The 19627-nt window shown below is 40.4% G+C and overlaps 1 pseudogene; it reads left to right on the forward strand.

Annotated features, from left to right (window-relative positions):
- Window positions 1063–1332, forward strand: LOC102181820 (annotated as a pseudogene).

Raw genomic sequence — 19627 nt, forward strand, 5'->3', positions numbered from 1 at the left:
TCACTAAGAGTCGGACATGTCTGAGTGACTTCACTTTCATTCATTGGAGAAGGAAATGGCAACCCACTCCAGTGTTCTTGCCTGTAGAATCCCAGGGATGAGGGAACCTGGTTGGCTTCCATCTATGGGATTGCACAGAGTTGGACACAACTGAAGCGACTTAGCAGCAGGAGCAGCAGCAGCTTTCTTTATAGTCCAACTCTCACATTTATACATGACCACTGGAAAAACCATAGCCTTGACTAGATGGACCTTTGTTGACAAAGTAATGTCTCTGCTTTTCAATATGCTGTCTAGGTTGGTCATAACTTTCCTTCCAAAGAGTAAGCATCTCTTAATTTCAGGGCTGCAATCACAATCTGCAGTTATTTTGGAGCCAAGAAAAGTAAAATCAGCCACTGTTTCCCTGTCTATTTGCCATGAAATGATGGGACTGGATGCCATGATCTTAGTTTTCTGAATGGCGAGCTTTAAGCCAACTTTTTCTCTTTTATATGCACTGGGAAACAAAAAAATTATGTAATTTGATTTGATGGTTTTCATTTATTGTGGTAGTCTAAAGACTGAACCAATAATATCTTCAGGGAATGCCAGTAATTTAATTTTTAAATTTATTTTTTATCCCTTCTGTCCCCATTCCTCACAACAATGTAAGCTCAGCATAGGTATCTTAGTTTTGTTGTCTGTCTCTCCAGAGGTGAACTTATTGAGGCAGTATAATGGTGGTTGCAGGGTCTGGGAGATGGGGGACCTGGGGAGATGTTGTTTAAAGGGTACAAGCCTGAAACCAATTGCTATGTCCTGATAATCTAATGCACACCATCGTATTTATCATCTACAATACTGTGTTCTGTACTTCAAAGCTGCTAAGAGACTAAATCTTAAATGTTTTCATCACAAAAATGATAATTATGTGATCTAATAGAGATGTTAACACTACAGTGGTAATCAAGCTGCAATATATAAATGTATCATATCAACGTATTGTACATGTTAATTGAAATACAACATTTTAAAAGTTTATACCAAGGTTTCTGGCAGTGACAACCTCCCTACGAGAACATGCCTCTCACAAAGGATCTGCTTCATCCCTCTCCAGAAGAGAAGAGAAAACACAAGAAGTGCTGCCTGGTACCTAGCCCAAATTCCTATTTCATGAATCTGAAATGACCAGGAGGCTATGAAATCACCACTGTCTAGCCAGGTACAAAGAGTGTCTTGTGTGTTGGCTGCTCTACTGTCCTCTGCCAGACTATAGGAGGAAAAGAAAGGCGTACAGAAGGATGCTCCTTCAGGTGGGGCATTAAGAAGAATGGGAAACCATCCCAATGAACATATTTTGGATACGTCCTGTTAACTGCCTTATTTTACTACTAGGGAGTTCTTACCTCACATACTCAGGGCAACCAGAAGAGTGGACTCTAGAGTCATTTGGGCCAATTTGAAATAAAATAAAGGCAGTTTCCGAGTCTGAAGTCCCTGATGCTGAATATAAGGACTCCTTAATAAGAGGAAAGCTGTTGATGCCAATACAGGGTAAAAAGGAGAATCTAGTAAGAACCTACAAACTTCTGAAGGACACTTGAGTCTTCACATTGATCTATACATTGGCAGAATAAAAGAAGATACTTTGTTGAATAAATCTAGGACAAATGCTGCATTTAAAAATTTGTGTGCTCCTGAGAGTATCTACCTGAAGCGCTCAAAACTCAGCCCTCTAGGAAATTCTTTTGCTTCTTACCAGAGAAAAAGAGGTGAACTAAACTTGGCTCCTCTACCTCTTTTCAGCCTTTTATCTCTATAAAGTAATACACTATAATTCCTCAGCTTCTTGTTTCTTTTCAGCTTACAAATGAATATTTAAATTCTCTGCCACTGTAAAATACCTGTTATCTTTCCTGTGTAGTTTAACTACAGGTGACATCCTTCCCTTTAAGTTTGTAATAGTCAATGGTGATTCAAGTTCTACTTTTAATCCCTCTATCCTGAACCAATGACCTCTTAAATCCAGGGGTCACTTGTCCTTTTTCACTCAGGTGTTATTTCTAGGGAACATTCTGATTTGTATATACCTTTGTCCTCAATAAAACTTCAGACTTTTGTCTTTGAAGCATTAAAAACCGTTTGTATCAATAGAAAATGAACCTGTGATGTGTTAAAACTACTTACTAAAAACTAGTAAAAATTAATGCAAGTTTATTAGCTTTTAAAATTGTCTAACTGTATTCCAAAAGGAGAGATTACTGAAATGTAAGAGTATTTGAATGAGTTATATATTGACCTACAAAACTCCTGCAAAGTTTAAGAGATCCCCACATGGAATCTATTATGCCTTACATCCCTGGTGAAAGGCTGATCAACCAGAACTTATCTTGGATTCCCAGTTGCAAAACTCTGCCATTAAATAAAGTTTTACTGAATGTGATCAATTTTATTATTCAGATATAAAATTTTATAATCTATTAAATTTTACTTTAAAATGAGTTTGTACAGCTGGAGTCATTCAATTCAGCAGAAGAATGATGTTTGAGGAATCTTCCAACATTTTTTCAAATTGCAGTTTGTCTTGCAAGAAAAGTTCATATTATTGAGTGATGCTACACCATTTAATTTTTCATGGAAGATGACTAACCTCTAGGAGAGGAACTGGAAACTAGGTTAATGATTAGTCAGCTGGTAAAAGTACTTTATCTAATTTATAAATACTTATTAATAAGAGAAGAGATGTTTAAAAGTAATTTTTAGATCAGGAACATTCTTTGTGTGTGAGGCTTTTAAAAAAAAAATAAATAAGAGTACTGGAAAAAAAATAAATAAATATATGGGTAAATGTCCAGTTCAAATGGAATAGTGATTATGAATAGCTCTTTCTAGAGTTTGTGGAACACATACAATTATTTCTGTAATATTAAAAAAATTAAGCATATTGATTTGAATTGAAAAGGTATCTAAAATTCTTACTGTAAGAAGAACTTAGTAGGATATGGATGAGTGACAAGTTTTACAGAACAAATCCAGCAAACATTTTTTCATCAAAGACCCCTAAATACTGAGTTCAAAACAGTGTGCAGCTGGATAACCATTTGTTCCCAAGTTTAGATGTTCTATTTATGAAATTATGTTCTCAATATTCCAGCAATATCCAGATAGGTTTTTACAAAGAATCTATGTATGGAATGGAAATTAGAACAGAGGGAAGGGACCAGTATTTTAGAAACAAAGAAATTATTTTGATAATTATTAAAATTATACAAAATGTTTGATTAAACAAAGAAAAATTTTGTTCACACAAAGCTAATTTTTGGACCTCATTTCATAGAGTAGCCGTCTGGAGCTCACTTATGTTATTAAACACAAGAAATCACTTTTTCAGAGAGTAGAGGAAAGTAAATGCTTCTACATGGTAAGGGATTTTGAACAGATGTTTTTGTGCTTTTAGAATGTATGTATGTATTTATTAAAGAAGAGTTATTCAAAACTTTTTTCTTTAAAAGAAGTCTTTGTTTGCAAAATGGATTGAGAATATGATTTATGAAGCTATTACAGGAAGCTAATCCCAGCTAATTTGATGGAGTAGTTGTCTACAGAAATTTAGTTATTGTTGAGGATTAAATATCTGTGAATCTTTGTATGTCTGGTAACAGAAGCACTGACTATATTTGTTCCAGACTTTTTTTCAAGGTGGGTTGTTCAGTGAACAGAAAGATAGTGTCTCAGGCTGGAGCAAAGGAAAGGTTTGTTTATAGCTTTGGAAATAGAGATAATGTCTCCCTCTAGAGCACAGGTCAGCTGTACTTACTGTTCAGTAAAATAAAATGTTGCCTTCTGGAGCAAATGAACAGGCATGCTCACTGCACATTATAGAAGATCTGAGTTCCCTAAGTTCAGAGTTGCCTTCATATAATGCAGTTCACAATGTTCATGTGTCACCTGGTGTTCTGTTATCCTTTGAGAGTAGGAACTCAGGAATATGGCACAACATGCGTATACTCTGGGCACTGCTGTTGCTGTGAGTTTTAATCAAATTCTTTGCTTCTCACCCAAGAGCTTCATGCTAGGTTCCAGCATCCATGAAACTGTGGCAGGCTAACATGTTAGCATTCAGGTAAGGTAACCTCTCAAATCTTTTGACAGTCTTAGTGACAAGGGTCAGAGCTGACAAGAGACATTGCTTTCTAGAAGAGAATGGATAAGCACCTTATGGTCCAATTAATGGGCCTTGAGGGAAATCCTTTGTATTGGTAGTGAGCATGTTGAGCAACTTCAGGTCAATTAGATGGTAAATTATTCATTATTTTATTTCTGAATAATGAGAATTTGAGCATGTGGTCTTGGGTCAAATGTTAGGAAACTGGTTCAAAGATAGCAGCTCAAAGGGTGGTGTCATATCAATACAGCAGAACACTTGAAATCTATCACATCCAAACTCTTTTCTAATAAAATTATGGTTATAAACTGGGGCAAACCAGTAAATGTAAATTGGGACCCTCCCCATGTAAATACATATTGCATTAGGGTCTTAAAAGTTGGGATTGAAAGAAGGCATTTGCAACATCAATCACTGAAAACCAATCCCCTCTGGCTTGTTAACATCTTTTGTAGTTCCAATATCATGTCTGGAACTGCTGAGACTGTGTATGGTATTATTTACTTCAGACTGTGATAATCTATAGAGAATATCCATAAGCCATCTGCCTTTTCCATAGAATACATAGGGCTATAATACAGAGAATTAGTTTGTGTCAATACTCCTGTTTTAAACACATCACTGAATAAAACTGTAATTTTTTTTTCTTACCAGATATTCCCTGTTGCTTCAAACTAAGAAGTGTGTAGGCTCAGGCAATTCCAGAGGCTCCCATTTAGCGTGGCCAATTAATACTGGCTAAAGGGCAATTTTATGTGTCTTCTACTTAAAATATCAGGTAGAGGAAGTGTTCCCCAATCAGACATAATATCCATTTTAAGAAAACATTCAGGTAATGGAGATGCAATTACCTCACATAACATTTGTCCAAGCATTCTAACTGCATCCAAATGTTTACTTTAACTCCATCTACAGAATCATCCTCATATGCTCCCAGTCTACTATTGCTCCTTGTAGAGGTGCTCTCGTTGTTGCTGATTTTCCTCCAGATGGAGGGCTTGCTTGCCAAGCTGGAAGTCAGGTTTCAGTTTGCTTAATTGTAGCAACTAGAACTAAGATTTGTCTTGGGTGGGTTGAAGTCCCACGCCTCTCTCAGACAACAGTTACAGAAATGTGCATCTGCTATGAACAGGAAAAATGGAAAATCTGATTACTACGGACAGAAATGAGGCAAATTATTAGAAATTCAGTTCAGTGCAGTTCAATCAGTCGTGTCTGACTCTTTGCAACCCCATGAATCAAAGCACGCCAGGCCTCCCGGTCCATCACCAACTCACGGAGTTCACTCAAACTCATGTCCATCAAGTCTGTGATGCCATCCAGCCATCTCATCCTCAGTCGTCCCTTTCTCCTTCTGCCCCCAATCCCTCCCAGCATCAGAGTCTTTTCCAATGAGTCCACTCTTCACATAAGGTGGCCAAAGTACTGGAGTTTCAGCTTTAGCATCATTCCTTCCAAAGAAATCCCAGGGTTGATCTCCTTCAGAATGGACTGGTTGGATCTCCTTGCAGTCCAAGGGACTCCCAAGAGTCTTCTCCAACACCACAGTTCAAAAGCATCAATTCTTTGGCACTCAGCTTTCTACACAGTCCAACTCTCACATCCATACATGACCAGTGGAAAAACCATAGCCTTGACTAGATGGAACTTTGTTGGCAAAGTAATGTCTCTGCTTTTGAATATGCTATCTAGGTTGGTCATAACTTTCCTTCCAAGGAGTAAGCGTCTTTTAATTTCATGGCTGCAATTACCATCTGCAGTGATTTTCGAGCCCAAAATAATAAAGTCTGATGCTATTTCCACTGTTTCCCCATCTATTTCTCATGAAGTGATGGGACCAGATGCCATGATCTTCATTTTCTGACTGTTGAGCTTTAAGCCAACTTTTTCACTCTCCACTTTCACTTTCATCAAGAGGCTTTTTAGTTCCTCTTCACGTTCTGCCATAAGGGTGGTGTCATCTGCACATCTGAGGTTATTGATATTTCTCCCGGCAACCTTGATTCCAGCTTGTGCTTCTTAGAAATTCAGCTGGTACTAAATCTAAGGTGTGCATGCAGCGCTTGTTAAGTATAAAGATGATAGTTGGTTTTGTCTTGTGGTTTAACTCCTCCTGCTGTTTGATATGCCACTTTGAGACTGAGATACATTTGGAGATAACAGTAAAAGATCTGAATTTTTTTTTTAAAGTGGGTACTCACCGCTAAAAGGAAATCATATTCTTGAAGAGATTTCCCTGAGAGAGTAACTTTCTTGGGAAACAGTAGATGAGCGAAGTGAAAAGTCAATGTGTTAGTCAACTAGTCATGTCTGACTCTTTGTAACCCCATGGCTCTGCTGTCCATGGGATTCACCAGGCAAGAGTACTGGAGTGGGTAACCATTCCCTTCTCAGGAGATCCTCCCAACTCAGGGACTGAACCAGGGTCTTCTGCATTGCAGACAGATTATTTACCATCTGAACCACTGGGAAAGCCCCAGATGAGTGCCTAACTACTATTTATATCTGGGCTGTTACTGTCCTAGGCTGGGCTTACTATGCTGATGAACATGAAGAACTGGAAAATGAAAACTCACCCAAAGAATTATAGATCAACATTTGAAATTGGCCCCACCAATGAAGAAAACGTCTCTAGCCTTTTTGTTAAAATCAGGCAAAAACTAGAATGTTGTCATGGCAATAGGCCAGCAGTGCCCATGATTAGGATAGACTCTAAAAAGAAAATCTTGCCACTGTGTGAATCAAATCCAAATCATCTAAAGGTGCAAACCCTGAGGTCCTATTGGAAAGCAGTGTGTCTATGGCTACTTTATTAAGGGGTACACAAAGTTGTGTACCAGACGTCCTGGAATGCTAAGTCAAGTGGGCCTTAGGAAACATCACTATGGACAAAGCTTGTGGAGGTGATGGAATTCCAGTTGAACTATTTCAAATCCTAAAAGATGATGCTGTGAAAGTGCTGCACTCAGTATGCCAGCAAATTTGGAAAACTCAGCAGTGACCACAGGACTGGAAAATGTCACTTTTTGTTCAAACCCAAAGAAAAGCAATACCAAAGAATGCTCAAATTGCTGCACAATTGCTAGCAAGTGAAAGTGAAAGTTGCTCAGTCGTGTCTGACTCTTTGTGACCCCATGAAATATACAGTCCATGGAATTCTCCAGGCCAGAATATTGGAGTGGGTAGCCTTTCGCCTTCTCTGGGGGATCTTCCCAACCCAGGGATCGAACCCAGATCTCCAGTATTACAGGTGGATTCTTTACCAGCTGAGTCACAAGGGAAGCCCAAGAATACCAGAGTGGGTAGGCGATCCCTTCTCCAGTGGGTCTTCCTGATCCGGGAATCAAACTGGGATCTCCTGCATTTCAGGCAGATTCTTTACCAACTGAGCTATCAGGGAGCCCATGCTAGCAAAGTAATGCTCAAAATTCTCCAAGCCAGGCTTCAACAGTACGTGAATCATGAAACTTCCAAATGTTCAACCTGGATTTAGAAAAGGCAGAGGAACCAGAGATCAAATTACCAACATCTGTTGGATCATCAAAAAAGCAAGAGAGTTCCAGAAAAACATCTACTTCTGCTTTATTGACTATGTCAAAACCTTTGTCTGTGTGGATCACGGCAAACTGGAAAGTTCTTCAAGAAATGGGACCAGACCACCTGACCTGCCTCCTGAGAAATCTGTATGCAGGTCAAGAAGCAACAGTTAGAACTGGACATGGAACAACAGACTGGTTCCAAATCAGGAAAGGAGTACCTCAGGCTATATATTTACCTGCTTATTTAACTTGCATGCAGAGTACATCATAAGAAACTTTGGGCTGGATGAAGCACAAGCTAGAATCAAGATTTCCAGGAGAAATATCAATAACCTCAGACATGCAGCCGACATCACACTTATGGCAGAAAGTGAAGAAGAACTAAAGAACCTCTTGATGAAAGTGAAAGAGAAGAGTGAAAAAGTTGGCTCAAACCTCAACATTCAGAAAACTAAGATCATGGATCTGGTCCCATCACTTCATGACAAGTAGATGGGAAAACAGTGGAAACAGTGACAGACTTAATTTTTTGTGCTCCAAAATCACTGCATATCGTGACTTCAGCCATAAGATTAAAAGACGCTTGCTCCTTGGAAGAAAAGCTACGACCAACCTAGAAAACATATTATAAAGCAGAGATGTTACTTTGCTAACAAAGGTCTGTCTAGTCAAAGCTATGGTTTTTTCCAGTCGTCAAGTATGGATGTCATAGTTGGACTATAAAGAAAGCTGAGTGCCGAAGAATTGATGCTTTTGAACTGTGGTGTTGGAGAAGACTCTTGAGAGTCCCTTGGACTGCAAGGAGATCCAAACAATCCATCCTAAAGGAGATCAGTCCTGGGTGTTCATTGGAAGGGCTGATGTTGAAGCTGAAACTCCAATACTTTGGCCACCTGATGTGAAGAACTGACTCAGTTGAAAAGACCCTGATGTTGGGAAAGATTGAAGGCAGGAGGAGAAGGGGATGACAGGATGAGATGGTTGGATAGGATCACCAACTCAATGGACATGAGTTTGAGTAAACTCCGGGAGGTGGTGATGGACAGGGAAGTCTGGCGTGCTGCAGTCCGTGGGATCGTAGAGTCAGACATGACTGAGCGACTGAACTGAACTGACACAAAGTTGAAATAAATGGTATGAGGTATGAGGTATCAGGTATGAGGATATTGCTGTTTAACCTGGAGCATTGAGTGGGCCCCCGACACAGAGTATTTTCAGTTGGGCTGTGATTGAGCAGCTTCTTAAAGCTGAGAGTGAATGTGCAAGCCTTGCTTACTGGCATGGGGTCACTGTTGGTGCTTGTGTGCCATGTTTCCTCTCTTTCCCTCTACTCCAGCATCAGCTGATTTAAGAATAGAGGCCGTAAGATGTGAAGCCAAGGTCTTGCTGTCTCAGGGAGAACAGAGGTCACAGGCACCCAAGTATGCTGGGGAACTTTGGGCAGGTGAGGACTCAAACTTTTATAACTTAGATACAGGCACCCCAGTCACTTACCATTGGGGGATGGGGACTCTTAATTCAAATAATATGGCTTGGGAAGGGTTCAGTTGTTAAGGGAGGGTAACATTTATTTGTGGGCACTTTGGTATAACTCTGTGCCCTGTTGGGGCTTCTACATCTGAATGTATAGTAGGAATCGATGTCATATTTGTGTAATACTTCTCTATCCTATCAGGGTCAGTAGGGGATTTTCCTAACATGAGAGAGACACATCAGTCAGAGGGAGTTAGCATCTCTGGGGTCCTTAAACTCTGATGACTCCTTCCAGGTGCCAGTGTTGGTGACTGATTTTGCATATGGAGCCTCTGGCAAATATGGCAGCCTTTACCAGTGGTAGGTACCATGAGGGTTTTGGACTCTTGTCCCTTTGACAGGGCTACCTGGTAAACCTCTTGAAAAGCAGCCTTCAGTTTTCTACTGGCCCCTTGTTGTTCAAACTTAACACTTCTCCAGGATACTTTGTGATTCTGTAGCCTGTTATTATTTCCTTTTGGCACTGGTCAACTTGGACTCAGTGACTAACAAGATCAGAAGAGCCTAACAATCCTTGCTTGTTAAATGGAAAATAGTGCATTTAAGATATTGCAGTCCTTGCTGCAGTATCTGTCTGGTCTGCCATTTGGGAAACTACAGACTGGCAGGTTAAAGATGTTCCTCTTTGAGGCCACAAACTGTAGAGACAAATAGAAGCTGCTGATCAAATTGGCTGGGTCACACATATAAGTGACTCATTTTAAGGGATAATTATTTGATGAGATTGACTAGAATTAAGCTGCTGATTAAGCCTGCACTGTGGGTATTGCCACTGTTGCTGCCTGAATACAATGTCATACTGGACAGGGCAATATACCCATCATTGCAGACTGGGCTGAGGTAAAAGACTATAGATTTCTGATATCACTGTAGTCAGCTTTGTGGCTTCTGTCAAAAGTGACCCCTTTGACTCACAGTGAGGGAGCCCTCACTATACAGGGCATGGTTGCTGCTGCTCTGGTGAGTTGACAACATCAGATTTTGTCTTCTCTTTGGGCTTTCCTTGTAGCTTCTTTGCTTCCCTAGTAGCCCAGATGGTAAAGAATCCGCCTGCAATGCAGGAGACCCGGGTTTGATCCCTGGGTGGGGAAAATCCCCTGGAGAAGGAAATGGCAACCCACTCCAGTACTCTTGCCTAGAGAATTCCATGGACAGAGGAGCCTGTGGGCTATAGTCCATGGGATCGCAAAGAATTGGACACAACCATGTTACTAAATTTAACTTTAACTTTGTGGCTTCTTTGCTGTTGACACCTTTTCAAATTATAGTATGGCTGTTCAGTCTCAACTGGCTCTGACTATACTGTTGTGGAACTTGAAAATTATCCATGTCATGCTTTCATCTTCCCAGATTGTTTGCAGAAAACAGTACTCCTTTTATTGTCCATGCATGTTCAGATGCTTAGTTGTGTCCCACTCTTTGTGACTCCATGAACTGTTGCCCTCCATGTTCCTCTGTTCATGGAATTTTCCAGGCAGAAATATTGGAGTGGGTTGCCATTTCCTCCTCCAAGGGATCTTCCTAATCCTAGTATTGAACCCAGAGCCTCCTACGAGGCAGGCAGATTCTTTACCATCTGAGCCATGAGAGAAGCCCTATTCCTTTTATTGCAAGCACTCAAAAATAGGTTTTATAGTCAAGATATTTGATAGAACTTCCAAACTCCCTGCTGTCTATAGGTATCTGGTATGACTGACTGTTGAAGGGCATTCTCAAAATTAAACTTAAAATGATTTCTATTTCTCACCTCTTTCTTGTCCATACATCTTAATAATGAACTTTGCTGAAATGTGTCTGTCCCAAGATAAGTTATTTGCTCTTGATTGCTTCCTGGGGCCATGTTCAGAACAAAAATGGTAGTGGTTTATGCAAACTGATTTTGAAAATTCAGAATTCCACCCTGACTGTGAAGAAGGGTTTTTCTTGTCTATTACTGAAACCCTGTTTGGTGCACTTCCCGATGGTGCCCTGTGAAAAGGTGTGCCTAGGGATTCAAACTCAATTCTAGTTCAGACACCTAGATTATCTTGTTACATTGACATAGTCCTAGATGTTATGGATGGTGATCACTTGGTAGAGAAATATCTCAATATGCCCCTACACAGTGACTTCTACAGATTAAATGGGTCTCTCTAAGTTTGATAAAAATGCTCTTTACTTTCCTGGACTGATCCTTTTGAATGAATGGTTTGGGTGCCCACAGGAATTATAGAAAGAATGAAATTGTAGCTACTGGCATGACACCCACTGATTTTATAGACATGAAGGAGCTTCTTAGAGGAAGCTGCAAGATGCTCATAAATAATGAATCGTGTATGAGCATCTTGCAGCAGGTATTCATACACTAGGAGTAATCCAGTAAGAAGAAGGGACAGAAAATGTGTCCCTGACTTTAACTAAGCATACAGGAGCAATCTTGGTTCTGAAGTCTGTTGAGGTTAGTGTTAACTCATTGGTCAGAATTGTTAAGAATGAATTTTAGATGTACTCCTTGTGGTTCAAAGTAGAATCGTATAATCATCAATACAATGTACTGAGATTAATTGGAAAAGTTACTATAGAGACTTAAGGAGAAAGCCACCTGTCTTTCCACAGTATCTCTTGATGGTTGAGAAATTTTGTTCAGCTGGAATACTTCAGGCCTCACCCTATTTCCTAGGTCCTGTTGTGGGTCTTAATTAAATGCTATATGAGAAAAATGTAATGAATTTGGTTCTAGCATCTATTGGTTAGATGAAGCAGTGGCCATCAGAGTAATACATTTACTGGAAAACTCACCAGAAGTCAGAGAGCACAGAAACTTGGGTAGATATCTACCAACATTTTTGGTAGATAATTCTCCATGGGCTTCTCATATTGCTACACACATCTTTTTAAGAACAGTTGTGCTGTGATAGTCTTGGAAGATGAGTATTATTGTCTGGAATGGAGGGCATGGTTAGTTCAATCCTTGTGAATCCATCTAGCATCAGAAAAGACAATGTTAACCTCAGAGCAAAAGGCCGGCATGCTTATTGGCTGTTATGTTTCAAATCTGCTAATCTCAGGCTTACTTCTCAGTAAAACAATAAATCTTTTTTTTTTTTTTTTTTGCATTGCCTATGGAAACTGCTGCTGCTAAGTCGCTTCAGTTGTGTCCCACTCTGTGCGACCCCATAGCACAGAGGCAGCCCACCAGGGTTGGGACACGACTGAAGCGACTTAGCAGCAGCAGCAGCAGTTTCCATAGGCAATGCGAAAAAAAAAAAAAAAGATATATTATGGAAACTGGAGAGAAGCAAATGGCAACCCACTCCTGTGTTCTTGCCTGGGAAATCTCATGGGCAGAGGAGCCTGGCGGGATACAGTCCATGGGGTCGCAAAGAGTTGGACATGACTGAGCAGCTCAGCACAAAGAGACTGGAGATTAGGGAACTGGTATAAAAACTTCTGATCCTCCGCTACTGCCATGTGTTTGACCAAGGTTTTGTGCCTTCTGCCAGGATTTATGAAACTGTCTGGTTAACTTGTTAGTTCACAAGCAGGTTAAACATCAGACACTTTATAGGTCTTGATGGTGATAAGGCAACACATTGACTATCTTCAGTTTCAGTTCAGTCACTCAGTTGTGTCCGACTCTTTGCGACCCCATGAATCAAAGCACGCCAGGCCTCCCTGCCCATCACCAACTCCTGGAGGTCACTCAGACTCATGTCCATTGAGTCAGTGATGCCATCCAGCCATCTCATCCTCTGTCATCCCCTCTCCTCCTGCCCCCAATCCCTCCCAGCATCAGAGTCTTTTCCAATGAGTCAACTCTTTGCATGAGGTGGCCAAAGTACTGGAGTTTCAGCTTTAGCATCATTCCTTCCAAAGAAATCCCAGGGTTGATCTCCTTCAGAATGGACTGGTTGGATCTCCTTGCAGTCCAAGGGACTCTCAAGAGTCTTCTCCAACACCACAGTTCAAAAGCATCAATTCTTTGGCGCTCTGCCTTCTTCACAGTCCAACTCTCACATCCATACATGACCACAGGAAAAACCATAGCCTTGACTAGACGGACCTTAGTTGGCAAAGTAATGTCTCTGCTTTTGAATATACTATCTAGGTTGGTCATCACTTTTCTTCCAAGGAGTAAGCGTCTTTTAATTTCATGGCTGCAGTCACCATCTGCAATGATTTTGGAGCCCCCAAAAATAAAGTCTGACACTGTTTCTACTGTTTCCCCATCTATTTCCCATGAAGTGATGGGACCAGATGCCATGATCTTCGTTTTCTGAATGTTGAGCTTTAAGCCAACTTTTTCACTCTCCTCTTTCACTTTCATCAAGAGGCTTTTTAGTTCTTCTTCACTTTCTGCCATAAGGGTGGTGTCATCTGCATATCTGAGGTTACTGATATTTCTCCCGGCAATCTTGATTCCAGCTTGTGCTTCTTCCAGCCCAGCGTTTCTCATGCTGTATTCTGCATATAAGTTAAATAAGCAGGGTGACAATATACAGCTTTGACGTACTCCTTTTCCTACTTGGAACCAGTCTGTTGTTCCATGTCCAGTTCTAACTGTTGCTTCCTGACCTGCATACAGATTTATCAAGAGGCAGGTCAGGCGGTCTGGTATTCCCATATCTTTCAGAATTTTCCACAGTTTATTGTGATCCACACAGTCAAAGGCTTTGGCATAGTCAATAAAGCAGAAATAGATGTTTTTCTGGAACTCTGTTGCTTTTTCCATGATCCAGCAGATGTTGGCAATTTGATTTCTGGTTCCTCTGCCTTTTCTAAAGCCAGCTTGAACATCAGAAAGTTCACGGATCACGTATCGTGACTCTCCCAATTGTGTGATTTTATTTCTTACCCTGGATACACAGTAGAATCATCTGGGGTTTAAAAAGTACTCTGCCTTTGATTTACTTAAGACAATTGAAAATCAGATTCTCTGAGGGTAGGACCTGAACATTGGTGGTTTTTAAAGCCTCCCTAAATAATGATAATGAGCAATCAGGAAAATCACTGAGTAAGCCCTTACCCTTACAACTGAATACATCAAATGTTGCCTGTGTACTTCAGCACTATACTGTACTCCATCATCCATGCTGTCTCAGGCAAAGGTAAAGAATCCAAAAATCAATAGTTAAATAATTGTGCATTAAATCAGTTTTGTGACTATGTGTGCTTCAGTGATGTCTATTGGTCTTCCACAAACTTTGTTCCCTGATGAGATTAGTTTTTCCTTGTCTGTTATTAGACATTTCCTACTGATAATACAGGCTGTTTCCTAGGCCTTTACAGGATGGCCATCTTCAACTTGATTTATACCTCTTGTTAATGATATTGCATGCTATTGCAGGCATTCTAATTTATCATTGAACCCTTGAAGCTCAACAGCAAATCTGGTCAGGGTTATTAATGCTTATGTTCTGTTATCTTAGATGGAATTTTGCCCTGGAACACAAGTTCTGAATGATTAGTAGTCAAGTATAAAGTGGATTTATCAAACCACTGAGCAACTTAGATGCTGATTATCCAGCAAGGACTGATGAACAAATACAAATGTAACACGTATAATTGTCCCCCAATACTTGAAGTGGAGGGAAGTTATATTTCTTTAGTTTTGAAAATCATATGAAGTGTTGCCTTGGGCTTCTATGAACCAAGGTCAAGTCAAATTTCGAGGACGACCATCTTCCTTTTCTAGATCATACTAGTAAGTTGGGGATTATAGTTCAGAAAAATTAGGGAGGGTCCTTGGTCCATTGAGAAAGCTGCAGAGGTGCTCATGGTTTAAGCCCAGCTGCTGGGGTGATCACCTTCCATGTCTACATGCTCAGCAAAAGGCTCTCACTGCCCCTGTGTCTGGGATTCAGATTCCACAAGGTTTCATGTTGCCTTTGCACTTGAGGTCCTGCCATCTCAGGGCCCTGCATATGAAGAGCACAAGTCCCTGCCACATAAGGATACACATTTCTGCTTCTTGTTCCATTTCTGGAGGAATTCAGTCACATTTCTCACATCTAGCTATCAGCCCCCAAGTTAACCTTAGGTTAGGTACCTTGCCGAACCTGGACAGTTCTCTTTCTAATTCTTCTCAAACCTGATTTTTAATAACAAAAGGCTGGTTTACTCAACTTTGGGAATGATTATTTAGATACCTTGATCCAAAACTCTTCTTCTTAGGAGAGAGGGGAAATATTCTTAACTGTTGATAATAAACTTACTACGAAGAAGTCAACTACAGTTAATTTTTCAGCAAGATCATTGTTCTAGAGAAAATTTTCAGTAAACCATTCTGCCACTTAACATGAATCTATATAGCTTTGTTAGATGAGTATGATGAACAAAAGTACAAAGGAAATCAAGCTACAGATTAACTAAGAACCAAGGTATTATCCTACAAAAACTAGCCATATGAATAGAGAATGCAGAATAAAAAGAATAAGAAGGATATTAATAGGTTTGTAGTTAGCCTAGCAATGTTATCAATGTATAAAGAACAAAGAATTCAGTACATTGAGACACGCTGTGAGATGAAAATGTGGTTTAAATATATCAGTGTTATTTTTAGTAGGTATTCATGGAAAGAATAATGTCGTGAATTTATGCCCTGCCTCTGAGAAATCATTCTTTATTCAAAATCACTAATAACATAGAGACAAGGGTAGTTATAAGGTCATTATAATAAGTTTTGAATAAATTTCTATCATGTTAAAGTTGCATATAGTCCTATCAAAAACCAGGAGGGGTGAGATAGTTTGTGTTACCGTTAGGAAAATACTTGTAAACCCTTGGCATCTGCTGCTTCTATAACAATAAAATTAACTTGAAGGTTTTGTTACATTTAGAGTACCACGTTGGACACTGTGGAGAATGAAGAAATAAGCAATACATGAATGTTACAACCAGGGACTCATATTCTAATGATAAAAATCTATTTCTAAATAAGTAACATAAGAAAAGTTAAGTACTCCAATAGGGGTCCTATAATCAAAACAAAATGAAACTTTGGTAAAGTTTCAAGAAAGAGGTGTGATTTGAGTAAGGACTTAAAATATTCACACAATCTGTGGGTACCATGGTGTGAGGAGGCGGCACGGTGAGAACAAGGAGTGCACTGACATTCTTGCTCAATTAATACAGTTACATGTCACTATGGGGCTTCCCTTGTGGCTCAGATGGTAAAGCGTCTGCCTACAATGCGGGAGACTGGGGTTTGAGCCCTGGGTCAGGAAGTTCCCCTGGAGAAGGAAATGGCAACCTACTCCAGTACTCTTGCCTGGAAAATCCCATGGATGGAGGAGCACGGTAGGCTATAGTCCATGGGGTCACAAAGAGTGGGACACGGCTGAGCGACTTCACTTCACTTCACATGTCACCATACAAGCTGGTATTAAGCAGCAGTAGAGGCCCCAGTTGAGTTGTGACTGAGAGTCATATTTAGCATGTCTAACTTGGTGCTCATCTAGTGAACCCCAGATGTGTTTTGATAGTAGTGGGTTACCTTTGCAGGGATGACTTTTCCAAGAGGATGTTTGTATCCAAGTGCCTGGAGATAAAGCTAGGGGCAGATGACAAAGATCCATGGAGAAGGAAAGCATGGTATCTGTTTCTTCAGCCCTGGTTTCTGAGCCTTCCCTTCCAGCACAAGTTGGCAAAACATACTTCGTGAGGGAATTTAGCAGAACCAGGGAGGTAAATGGTGTAAATACTGGGATGCCAAACTTCTGCAGAGAGGGAGAGATGGGCAATCTGCCTGTTTATGCATGAAAATTGGAATCATTTGAGATGATGAGGGCGCAAGACTTTCAAAAGCAGTACATAGTGGAGTGGGGGCACCAGTAGGGGCAATGGTGTGCATTGTGAAAGGCACGAGGGATTTCCTGGGAGAGCTGGAGTAGGGATGGATGATGTGCATCTGTGAAATGCCCTCTCAATGCCCACAGAGTGGTAGAAAAGGCCCTTGGTGGTTGGCTGAATGTCTAGGTCAGGTGCAGTCAATGAGTTAGGAAGTTTGATCTCATTGATATCCAAAGAACTAAAGAGGCTTTGGAAAATTTAGGGCTTCTGTACCATTTATAGGAGAACACAGAGTGCTTATATTATTAATACGTTTATGGAACATCTATTCATCCAATTTACACCAGTCACAAAGACTTAAAAAAAAAATCTAGGCCCTCTTTTCCTGTTAATTTCAAGGTACGTGGAGCCTGGTAGGCTGCAGTCCATGGGGTCACGTAGAGTCGGACACGACTGAGCGACTTCACTTTCACTTTTCACTTTCATGCATTGGAGAAGGAAATGGCAACCCACTCCAGTGTTCGTGCCTGGAGACTCCCAGGGACGGGGGAGCCTGGTGGGCTGCCGTCTATGGGGTCGTACAGAGTCAGACACGACTGAAGTGACTAGCGGCAGCAGCATGTATCTAGCAGATGGGGGGAGGGGGGAGTGTCTCCTGTCCTAGATGCTACCCTCACTGAAGAGGCTTCCTAAACAGTATTGGCATCTCTCAAGTGCACATAATGTTCAGAAATGACACAGTAGCAATCACAGAACTGCAGAAATCTAGCTTCTTGAACTTATTTCTGCAAACTAGATTTAGGGCAGGTATGCTAACTGATGAGCTGTTAATAAACCCTTGTCACTTTTACTGCTTTCTTTAGTTATGACCAAGCTAGAAATATCACAGTCAATCAATCAGCTCTTATTTAAATGGCCATAAAGAGGTGAAGGAATGAAGAAAGTGGCCCACAAGATCTAGAAAGGACAGAGGTCAAAAGTAACAGCAGGCATGCCAGACTATTTTCAGCCTGCATTTTTCATCATGGATTTCTTTGAGTAGAACTATCAGCTATACCTTCTTTCCTACCACCAGCAAATATTTCTGGGTCTAGAGATCAGACAAAATATTAAATGCCCTCTTTATTTTGATGAGGCACAATATTGTATCACTGTGTAGTTTGTCATTTTGTGTTACTTTTCCTCCTGCCTTAGGTCTGTATGAATGACAGGAATATCTTTTATCCCAGAGATAGAGAATTTTTTTTTTTAGCCAATAAAGGATCCCCAACCGTGCAGGAACAAAAATGGTACAAAGAGAAAATATACTAAGCAAAGAGGAAAGAAATTAAGCAATTGGGCCCTCCTCTTTAATATTTCTAAAATGTCTTCCTTGCATTAGAAAAAGTCTGACATATCATTAATCTCACTTGAAGCCCCAATGAGACCTCTCTTTATAGGAACAAAATCTTAATGGTCCATTGGAGGTTCAATATTTAGTTAGGATAAGCTTTTCACCTGAAGGCCATTTGGCATCTTCTCTCATCAACGTCTGGAGTAGAAAATGAGCAATGTATTTGTAAAGCACATATTCATGGGTAGTGTGGCTGCATCTTAACTGGAGTCTTACATATAGTTCACCAATTTTCACTTCCCTGCTCACTCCCAACTTGGAACTGACATTTCAAGGTAATAACCTATAAATGAGAAAAGGGTTAACCATCATATTTGAAGTCAACATGGGGGTCTCTGAGGTGTACCTAAAAATGAGAACCACTGATTTATAGTTATGACCACTAGAAGCAAAGAAGGAATATATACCTTACAAGTAAAATGTCCTGGGCATCCTAGTCTGGTGAAATGCCTGGACTTCTGAGTCAGACTTATACTGGAAAACCAGCTTCAACACTTACTAGTTATGTGATTTTGGGCAAGACACTTAAGTTTTCTAAGGTTCAGCTTCTTTACCTCTAAAATGGAGATCATGATAGCACTTACCTTTTAGGGGTGCACTGAGATATTGCATATAATGTACTTAGTACGTTGCCTAGAAAAAATACCCAAATACAGTTGGCCTTCAAACAACATGATCTGAATTGTGCAGGTCCATTTACACCTGGATTGTTTTCCATAGTAAATGTTACAGTACTATACCATCTGATCTGTAGTTGATTGAATCTGTAGATACAGAGGAACCTTAGATACAGACAGCTGGCTATAAATTATATGCAGATTTTTGGCTGTGACAGAGGGTAGGTAACCCTAACTCCCATGCTGTTTGAGGGTCAACTGTATTGGTTATTATTGTTATTAATAATAAATATAAATGGGCTTCCAAGGTGGTGCTAGTTGTAAAGAAGCTGCCTGCCAATGCAGGAGACATAAGAAACGCGGGTTCAGTCCCTGGGTCAGGATGATTCCGTGGAGAAGGGCAGGGCAACCCACTCTGGTAATCTTGCCTGGAGAATCCCATGGACAGAAGAGCATGGGGGCCTACGGTCCATAGGGTCGCAAAGAAATGGACATGACTGAAGCAACTTAGCCCAGGCACACACATTAATATAAACATTACAATACATCATTACAACCAAAGTGATCATTATTGAGGAGTAGTAGTAGCTGAAAGGGAAAGTTCCTCAGTTGTGTCTGACTCTTTGTA

Source organism: Capra hircus, chromosome 2 (genome assembly GCF_001704415.2).
Source record: "Capra hircus breed San Clemente chromosome 2, ASM170441v1, whole genome shotgun sequence".
Taxonomy (NCBI): Eukaryota; Metazoa; Chordata; class Mammalia; order Artiodactyla; family Bovidae; genus Capra; species Capra hircus.